At 35.8% G+C, this 10,233-nt stretch overlaps 2 long non-coding RNA genes across 3 annotated transcripts; one reads left to right on the top strand and one right to left on the bottom strand.

The window, feature by feature from the left end:
* The first annotated feature begins 273 nt into the window (after positions 1 to 273).
* Positions 274 to 2,219, top strand: LOC126369748 (uncharacterized). The gene is made up of 3 exons (XR_007566760.1): positions 274 to 478; positions 611 to 790; positions 1,297 to 2,219. It is a non-coding gene; the product is annotated as an uncharacterized LOC126369748 (long non-coding RNA).
* A 23-nt stretch (positions 2,220 to 2,242) lies between these two features.
* Positions 2,243 to 3,659, bottom strand: LOC126369743 (uncharacterized). 2 transcript variants are annotated; one of them, XR_007566756.1, is made up of 4 exons: positions 3,154 to 3,659; positions 2,919 to 3,033; positions 2,590 to 2,810; positions 2,243 to 2,512 (listed from the first exon to the last, which is right to left on the bottom strand). It is a non-coding gene; the product is annotated as an uncharacterized LOC126369743 (long non-coding RNA). The 2 variants fall into 2 exon arrangements; XR_007566755.1 differs by having other exon boundaries at positions 2,919 to 3,659.
* Between the last annotated feature and the right edge of the window lie 6,574 nt (positions 3,660 to 10,233).

The raw sequence follows: 10,233 nt of genomic DNA, 5'->3' as shown, positions 1-10,233 counted from the left end.
CTAATTCGCCGAACTTCGGCGACTTGAAAACGATTCAGATAAATCGAAGTTCGGCGTTTGGTACCGGGTAATTTCCGATGTTCATTGCAATCTGGATGAAAATCAATCCATAGATAATAATAGGCATAATAGAGGGGTGCATGATTGAACGAATGACTTTTGGTCTTGCGTTTCGTTGAGACATTTGGTAAACATTTAATATTTTATATCATTATGAAATTAAAAAATACAGACTAATTTTGTATGTTATTTTTATTAATTGATAATATTTTTATTTAATCACTTTGTAAAGTCTTACAAATGTTTAAAACAAAAGGAAAATGCAACGACGGATTTTTCTTTTGCAACTGAAGTAATGAAACGCAAAAAAAAAGAAAAATGACGTTATGTTATATCAGCTGACATACTTGAATTCGCGCCGAATGCAACAGTTTTATCTTCTCAGAATTTATACAATAACAACAATAACGAAAGAAATGTAAGTAAATTATTAATCTAGTAGTAGTAAGAAACAAGTCAAGAAAGAATAGTCACATAATGAACCTATTCATTGTTCAACAACTTAAATAGTTTGTTGGAAACTTGTAAATGTATCTTTTTGTTTTTCTAGATCACCGATTTACTACCTACTAGATCTAGAGAGTCGGAGGCTAGACATGGAGGAGCGACTTGTTTCAGCAGTCGACAAGCTGGCTGGCTACAGCTGCTGAAGCTAATAGCAAGGCCGCGGATATGCAAACAGAGTTGCTTCGGCTGCTGCTGGAGGAAGTTAGGTGAAGACCAATATAAGGTAATTTACTCAAACTTATTAAAAATTGTATGGAATTGGAGCAAGTAGGAGAAGTTTATAAGGATCACGACACTTGGTGGTCTGTTCTAACTGCCTACCCCACCAGGGATGTAGCGTAAAGATTGTATGTATGTTATATACCCAAATTTACCTCCTTGATCAGCATATTTTACTCCATACTATAGCAAGAATAAAGGCCAAAAATAAATATCCTTATACCTTTGTATGTGCTACTTTATTACATTCCAAAATATTTTCTTTACATTGTATTTCATTCCATTAGAGTCGGCTAGTGTTCCTAAACTTTTAATTCATGAAGGACCACTTTACAAAATTTCTGCCTTGCCGGGATCACCCAAATAAATAAAGTAATAACTAAAGGATTATAACTAGTCTATAAAGACTATTACTAATGTACACGATAGACGTCATAAAAACTTTGTCATATTGTGACTGTTTATATTTCGCATGTATTTTATATGAATTAATGGATTTATTTATTACAGGTTAAAGAATAGCAGCATGACGATTCTCAAGAACGAAGACACTAGAGAAACGAAGTTAAAATACTTAAGTAAAAACATATGTATTCAATAAACTTGTATGTAAATATTTAAGCTAAAGTATAAGTACTCCATTTATGTTATTTAAGTGAAGTTGTATTTAATTTAAATACTTAAGTTTGGTCATGTTATTTAAGTGAGTTTGTCTAGGGGTAACATTAAAGTACATTAAAGACAAAGCAACTAGATATCATTTTTCCAAGAACTATTTTGAAACAAAAATAATATAGCATCACGCTTCTATTCCCGAAGGGGTAGGCAGAGGTGTATAGTATATGTATACACCCACTCCTATATTTAATTTAAATACTTAAGTTTGGTCATGTTATTTAAGTGAGTTTGTCTAGGGGTAACATTAAAGACAAAGCAACTAGATATCATTTTACCAAGAACTATTTTGAAACAAAAATAATATAGCATCACGCTTCTATTCCCGAAGGGGTAGGCAGAGGTGTATAGTATATTTATACACCCACTCCTTGCCAACTACTATCTAATAAAAAGATTTGTATAGGTGTATTGATGAAGATGTTCGATGCAATTAACTTATATTTCCATATTATAGTAAGAATTGGGAACAATATTATATTTGTAGTATGTTCTAATTGATTACATTTCTTTGATCCACCCGCAGGGCTTTTTTGACTATACTATTACACATTACAAATAGTCTAGTCCCCATAAGGCCCCGCAAGCTTGTATTTATACAAAATAAATGGATTTATTTATTACAAGTTAAAGATGGATAAACTACTTTATTAAGCACAATGGACACAAGATTAGAAAAATGTATCTACTTGAGAGATAGGTTGGTTAATGAGAGGGGTGCAATGAAAGAAATTATGTAATAACACAAAATAAATAAATCTGCGTAATGAAAATAGTTTATTTGATGCCAATAAAAAAAGGTTTGTTTAGATGTTGTATTATTGAATAACAAATCTGCCACTTTTGATTACACCACACTGACTTTGTAATTTACATTTCAAGGACCACACAAGTCCACTTAATGAACTTAAACATATTTAAATTAAGGAGATGTTCCTTTTCCCTTCTCAAAGTGCTGTTGTTCCAAATATGGTTATCTTGGCTAGCAGTCTAGCACTAACACTCCCATTGGATGCATCACAAATGTAATGCACATATCTCCATCACAAACCTGAAAATTAAAATATTTTTAGCGACTCAATCATAAGAATCAAAACAAATGTAGCTAGTTAAAGGCATGATTCTTACCAACATAACATGCAATGAATGGTAATACTTGCTATTGAAGAAGGCCTCTTCCCACTTGTGAGGTTGGATAATGGCAATGTGTGTGCCGTGGATGCATCCAAGTACTCCAAGAAATCCAAATTTGTCATTAAAACCTCTGGAGACTTCTACATGCTCAGTTTTTGTCCGAGGAAACTTGATATATTATCTCACGATTGCAGGCTGATTGAGGGCATTTGTCACTGTAATATATAACATACAGATATTATATTGGATTCATGTAATGTTGTAGTATAACTTTAATTATCAAAATATAAGGTAAAATATAACATAATATAGTAACCACCTACCTTAAAGTCGATTGCACAGTTGTAGAGCATTGGACCTCCAGATATGGTCCTAAGTCATGATACAAAGTCCGAAATGCATCTTTTGATAATCTAAAATTATTAATGTAGCTACTCTCTGAAACAAAACAAAATAGATAAGTATGAAATGATCAAAAATCGCTTCTAGTAAGTTCAGCAACTTTTCCTCTGTAAACATTGAGCCACTTGTCAGAAATAATGTTATAAATAGATGTACCTGTGAGAAGTATATACTGGCTTTTCTCTCGAAGTATCCTGCAATCGATTTGCTCAAGATTCTGAAGACATTTTCTTCCGCAGCAGCCCATAAAACGACTATCTCCATGACACTGTATTTAGGTATTTAAACACGAAAATCCACGCCGATATCAATTTTATATTGATTAAGATGTTCCTAAAATTTGTCGCCCACCGTAAATAGCTCCTAATATTGTTGAAAAACAGTGAAAATAAGAAATTAAAATTGATCACGGTTACTGAAAAGTGCCCGGCTTCAACTGACACTTCCAATGGGAATCGGCTTCAGGCGCCGAACTTCGATTTTTTACGCGGTAGCGATTTAGTGTCAAAAGTACTGAAATCATTCGTTCAATCGGCTTGCCGAACTTCATGTGACGTCACGAATCGGGGATCGCCATCTTGGCTGCTTACGCGGTACGACAGAATCAAATCGATGTTCGATTTGCTCCAATCTGAATCGGCTTCGTCTTAGCCGGTAGCCCCCCAGAACCTCAATGGCTGGTCGAAAGAAGTGGGAAGAAAGTCTGAGGTAAAAAAAAAAACATAATCTAACTTAACCATTCCGTCCGTCTATCTTGGAACAAATATCAGGAGTGTATTCCGTTTATTCCGTGATCAGCTTTATCTAACCTGAAGTTTTTCACCTTTACATACCAACACGACCCGTAGACTTCATACAAACAACCTCGTTTTACACAGACACTACACATTGACATTAACGTACTCGTGCATCTGTGTGTGTGACGTCTGACACCATACGATTCAAGTCTAAACTATGTTCGGTGAGGTAAACCTAGCTCAGACGCTGGTGGGTAGTGAAGAGTTGCCATTCTATAAGTAGTATTATTCCTTATTCTATGATACCGATATAACTTATGCCTGTAATCCGTAGGAACGGAGAGAACCATTAAAAAGAGACTTATGGCCACCCTGTCAGAGGCCGATTTCTAGCCTAGCTACCATATGGGTTGCACATTTAAAAAGGGCATAACACCCTTACGCTTTTACGACATCATCGAAATGATGAAAAGCTACGGGCAGCGAAACAAAATTGTATTTAGAAAATTAGATGATCTCATAATAGATATGCTGTTATTCTCTACACTGTGGCAAAAACTGCGGCGTGACAAGAATCCTACAATAACTCACTACTTATTCCAATTGTTTAACAAATTACGTTTAGTTTCAAAGTGGCTTTAAAAATAAAGAAATATTAAGACCTGAGTGAGAGAGTGAGTGAGAGTATTCTGTGTATGACTACACATTAGGATGCACGCCAATCATCTTCTAGCGCAATTCCAATTCCACAGGGTCCGCTTACCTAACCTAAAGATTTGACAGGTCCTGTTTTTTACAAAAGTGACTGCCGTCTGACCTTCCAACCTGCATAGGAAAAGCCAGCCCAATACAGCTTAGGTTACGTACCTTTTAAATGCATTGCTCGGGAATCTGTGTTCCCTAACTTCTTATATCGTGTGGGTTGTGAGGTGAATTAACAACCACATCAAACCTGGGGTCACGGTTATTATTGAGCCGCCTAAGACCCCTGACATGGCTCATGTAACGATTAGTACTTACTTACATCAGTAAGTAGTAACCGGGACCAACGGCTTAACTTGCCTTCCGAAGCACAGATCATCTTACTTTTTTGGACAATCAGGTGATCAGCCTGTAAAGTGCTAACCAAACTGATCATGAAGTGACTTTTGTGATATGTCCCCACCGGTATTCGAACCTGGAGCCTCCGGATCGTGACCCTAACACTCAACCACTGGACCACGGATGCCGCTACGTGTTTCCTCACGATATTTTTCCTTCAGCGCTGAGCTCGTGATAATTTATGATCTAATCATGAATAAGAAAACCCCTGAAGTAAGCTCAGTGTGATCAACGCCCTAACATGAGCAACCACTTGCCGTAATGGTGCTATTATGCCTGGATACTGACGCCAGTTCACAGACTATAAGTACTTACTTTCATACAAGTTTATACGAAACCACCATGCAGTCATTACTGTTATATATTTAAAACTAGTCAACAACAGTCCAGTGTGTTAGTAATAAATACTTCCTGTCTCTAGTTGCCTAGAAAAAATAGCTACTTAACAGAGTTTCAATCAAAGTTCCCTATAAATATCTTCGATATAAAATTAAAGACACATTTTACACCCCTCCGTCTAAAACAAACTTAGGCATGCAATCACCGATGACTAGAATTTTAAACCAATACAATTTCGCCAATGGTCGCGCTGAAAACCTTGATGTTTTCCATGACACTCAGTCAAATTTTATAAGAAATGTCACAAAATACTTAAGTCGTAATCCTAAACTATTATACTATAGTAATAAGTAAATTCATTATTTTTATTTCATACTTTATTCATTTTGTCAGTTAAGGGTAAATAGAGACTGCTTTGTTAGGTAAATTACTAATTTGTAGATGCTATACACTGTAATTGTCACATATATAAGTCTTAATTTAAGTAATTGTCTTAGTTGTTAATGTTTTATATTATATGATGTAGTTGTACTTAATAAATAAATAAAATAAAATAAGCCAATTTTCCTGTTATCTTTCTTGTGTATGTTTTTTTATAATGTTCCAGTATGTGTGTGTGTGTGTGTAACGAAATGACGAATTTTTTAAAAACATCATAGAAGGAAAGAGAGGAAAGGGAAGACCAAGAAGAACTTACATGGGACAGATTAAAGAAAAGGTTAACGTCGTGTCTTATGGGGAAGTCAAGGAATTGGCCTTTGATAGATGGGAAGGGAAAATGCTACACCGACAAGAGCGTGGCTCTTATATTGATGATGATGATGTGTGTGCAATGAAGAATATTTGATTTGATTTAATATAAAAACTTAACTAAGGAAATATGGTCCTTAGTGTTGGAACCCACATATATGGGCTTTCTGGTTTATATGGAAGACAAATCTGTGCATAAATTGTTGGGAAATCATCGCAGGATATTTTATAGCAAAACACATTTTTTTACGTGTTTTTATATTTCCTTTCTTTTTGACTACGCTTTGAATTATTTTTTTTGTTTTTAGGTATATATTTCTTGTCATATATGTCGGTGAAAATAAATAAAACTTTCTCTCGGACGCTAAGTATTTATTTATCATCAATCGTAATACAAGTCATATCTCAACTATCACCGTAGCTCACATAAATAATTAATCAATGTTATATGTCCTTGTGTTGTTATATGGCTCTATAAAGAGGTAAAACAATGTAGCATGGGCGTGCCTGTACGCAGATTAGCCTATTTTGTGCGTAGTATTAAAAGCTTTCAAATAAATTAAATAACGTTCAGTACCGCGCCCGCTTCACTATGGATTGCTCCATATTACTATAGAGTTGAAACTTAGAATAAGGGGCATATTATACATAAACTTAAATAGCCTATATGTTATATGTCCCACTGCTGGGTACAGGACTCCAATCAACCGGAGGGGGAAATCGAACACTATTATACATACATTCATTTAATTGTGCTGATTCCAGTTCACGCCATCTAATTTTATTTTAAGTTATACCTGTCATTTTATTATCCACTGAAAAGGAAAGGGATGGGTAATCCTCAGGCATATTTATGGAACATACGTCAATTCTGTACCGTCGGTGAAAAGTAATACAAGTCCAAAATTGAAGTTTTGAGAAAATCGAGTTTAAAGTTAAAAAAATTCTAGCTCGTGACTTATAAGGAATAATGGAACAGAAGTTAGATGTGTCGATAGGTGATGATGGAAGGTTTCTTTTCTAATATTTAGTTATATTTAGAACCTAAACAGAAATGGTAGAGGATCAAAATAAATTACATGTATCAGTTGACACCAACTTTTATACTGTGTAAATTGATACAAGTCTACATATACCTTTTTACACAAATAACTATACAAAAGTCATCGTTGATATATCATATTTCAATTGATAATTTTACAGTCTTATTGTACAAAAAAACAAAAGTCTTCGAAGAAAGTTTATTTTATAAAGTTGTAGAAAGGCAAAATTCTATTTATTTTCTTTAAAAAGTAAAGAAACGTAACTTATATCAATTGACACAAACGATAAACTATAACGAATTTGTGTCAAGTGGTATAACTTGATTTATTTTTTCGGTTTTATTGTGTAAAATGATACATGTTTTTACGAATTTCTAGTAATAAATACATATAAAGATGGTACACGTATATATAGTGTAAGGTGGCGATAATAAAATATTTTTGTTATTATTTTACTCTCAAAACTCGAAAATAACAGATCAAAACCACCACTGCTGCCCGCTACAAACACATTTTGTCCACCACACTACGCCCCTAATCAAAACCACTGTTGGTTCATTTTTGCAGTCAAAATCTTACAAATTCAATTATGATAATATTTCCACCCCTAACAAATGAAAGTAAGAGGAATCATATTAAGACTGGTCATTAGGAATGTTTCGGGCTAGCCTGGCAGCACGGCCTGGAGATAAAAGTGATGTACCTACGTACTTTTAAACCAAAATCACACAAACTGGTTAGTGTTACGTCTTTCCTGCTGAAACTATTTAAAAGATTACAACTCATTCCACAATCGAAATTCCCTAAAGTATACATGTATCACGAAGAAAATGAGCAAAATTGCCCGGCGATCGAAGGGGACATTTCCACAGAGGTTTTGATAATTCAATACTTCGAATTATCAAAATTCCCGGTCTAATGGTAGCCCGCAACATTGACAGAACTATAAACAGAGTCGAATCAATGTTGATGATAATAATAGGTACTTAGTGAAAATGAAGATCACTGGTGTACCTTCAAACCTATAGGTTACACAGGGCTATCCTCAGGGTAGGTCTTATCACCTTTACCATGGTCTGTTATGGTTAAGCTAAATGAGTTCGTTTCCGCAAAACTTTACACGTAAGCACACGTTCCGCGTATCCTCGCGTATGGACCACTATTGTGAAGTGGGCAAACTTCCCACTATGTCATCATCATCCTCCTGCCTTTACTCTAGGTGGGGTCGGCACAACATGTATGGGCAAATGTCCCATATCTAATGTTACTTTATTGGGCTCAGTTTTCCGCATAAACACAAGTGGTCCATTATGCATGCTTTTGTTGACTATGTAAGCCAACTAACTCCTTTCAGAAGCTCAAATACCTCCTGGGATTTTTACAAACTTTGTGACCTGGTTTAATTAAGGGGTTGTGCCCGTGGTGTTGCCAATTATTTCATCACCAGCCCATTAACGTCCCCACTGCTGGGGCACGGGCCTTCCCTATGGATGGATAGGGAGATCGGGCCTTAAACACGCGTGCCCAGTGCGGATTGGTGGTTATTAACGACTGCTAATGCAGCCGGGACCAACGGCTTAACGTGCCTTCCGAAACACGGAGGAGCTCGAGATGAAAACTTTTTTTTGTGGTCACCCATCCTATAACCGGCCTTTGCGAAAGTTGCTTAAATTCAACAATCGCAGACCGAGCGCGTTTACCGCTGCGCCACCGAGCTTCTCAATTATTGCCAATTATTTATTCTAATCTAATTTATCCTGCAAGATCCCACTGCTGGGCAAAGGCCTCCCCTTCCTCTTTCCATTTTTCAGAGTCCTGTGCGTAATTCTCTCTTATGTAATCAAAATACAGAAAAAAATATTAACGGTGGTGCTCAGAGTTCAGAGTAGTTATTCCCTTTATAAAGACGAGAAAGCTCGACAAATTTACACCATTCAACGTGTTTGAGAAACTGGTAATCTTCTCTTGAGAAGATGTGGCAGATCCCGATGCTGCCGATGCCGAGCTGGATCCCAGTAGGACCTTAAACCCAAAAGTATGTACGATCATCTACAGCTGTATAGGTTCAAAAATACCACTACCGGCGCTTGCATCAAAGATCTAACCAGCGTGTATTGAAAGCAGCGTTCAATCTGCCACCGCTTAACCTGCATGTTATCATGAAAACTATGCAAAACAGCTATGCTTCGAGCTATGGGAAGGAGACTAATGACAGTTATGACAAATCTCAAATACCTCTTGACTAACCCTGCCATGGTGATAACGACGCCATGATCAGGACCCACAACTTATTGAGGTACTACAAGGTGGTTATAGCAGAAAGAGAAAAAACACGGTTTGGTCTGAAATACTAACGTAATCTATACCCATTCGCAATGCGGATCAGATATGGTTTGTTGTGGCTCTAGACAAAATGGCTTCCCATAGACAGATTTATGCGGAGGTCACCCTAAGATACACACTGGTGGCGCATGGAATCGAACTTGTATGTATCATTATACACGAAATGTTATTGATATCCAAGATCGTATTTTCTGAAATATTTTGATATATATTAATTTATATTACTTTTCACGAAAAAATAAATTTAGTGTTTGATGTTACAACTAAAATTATATCATTATACACGGACCGTGAGAATTCAAGGATGGCGTGTATTTTAATATATGTTGAGTTGCATTTACTTACACCATAATATTTAATGAAAATCTTCATTTCACTTTGATGCAAGTTAAGATGAATTATGTTACACGTGTTATAACAGCATGAATCCTTCACAAACAGTACTTATATCACTGAACACAAAAATTATCTCCGTATTTATAATAGCTACAGTTACGAGAATTAGACAGAAAGAAAGAGAATTTTTTGAACATGAAGTGTGTGCTAATAACTCAAAAGTGATACAACTCGAGTTGTATTACTTTTCACCGACGGTACAGAATTTTAGGCAGAAACCCCTCCCAAAATTTTATATTAGAATTAAGTTGACAGTACACGTCAAACAGGTTGAATATCAGCGGGATGCCCATTTTAGTCGCCCGGGTTATTCATGAAATCTCTCATTCATTTTAAAATTAACAGTTGTCAATCATCCGGCCCTTTCCTTTACGGCGGATAAGAAAATGACGGGTATAACTTAAAATAAAATTAGGCGGTGTCTGCAGGAATCTGTGCTATTAAGTAAGTATATAAATATTAAAGGTGCACACGCGACGCATATTACCTGCGTGTATTCTTTGGGTCGTGTACTATACGTAGGTTCA

This window comes from Pectinophora gossypiella, chromosome 9 (assembly GCF_024362695.1).
Source record: "Pectinophora gossypiella chromosome 9, ilPecGoss1.1, whole genome shotgun sequence".
Taxonomy (NCBI): domain Eukaryota; kingdom Metazoa; phylum Arthropoda; class Insecta; order Lepidoptera; family Gelechiidae; genus Pectinophora; species Pectinophora gossypiella.
This window is presented reverse-complemented; position numbering and strand designations above follow the sequence as displayed.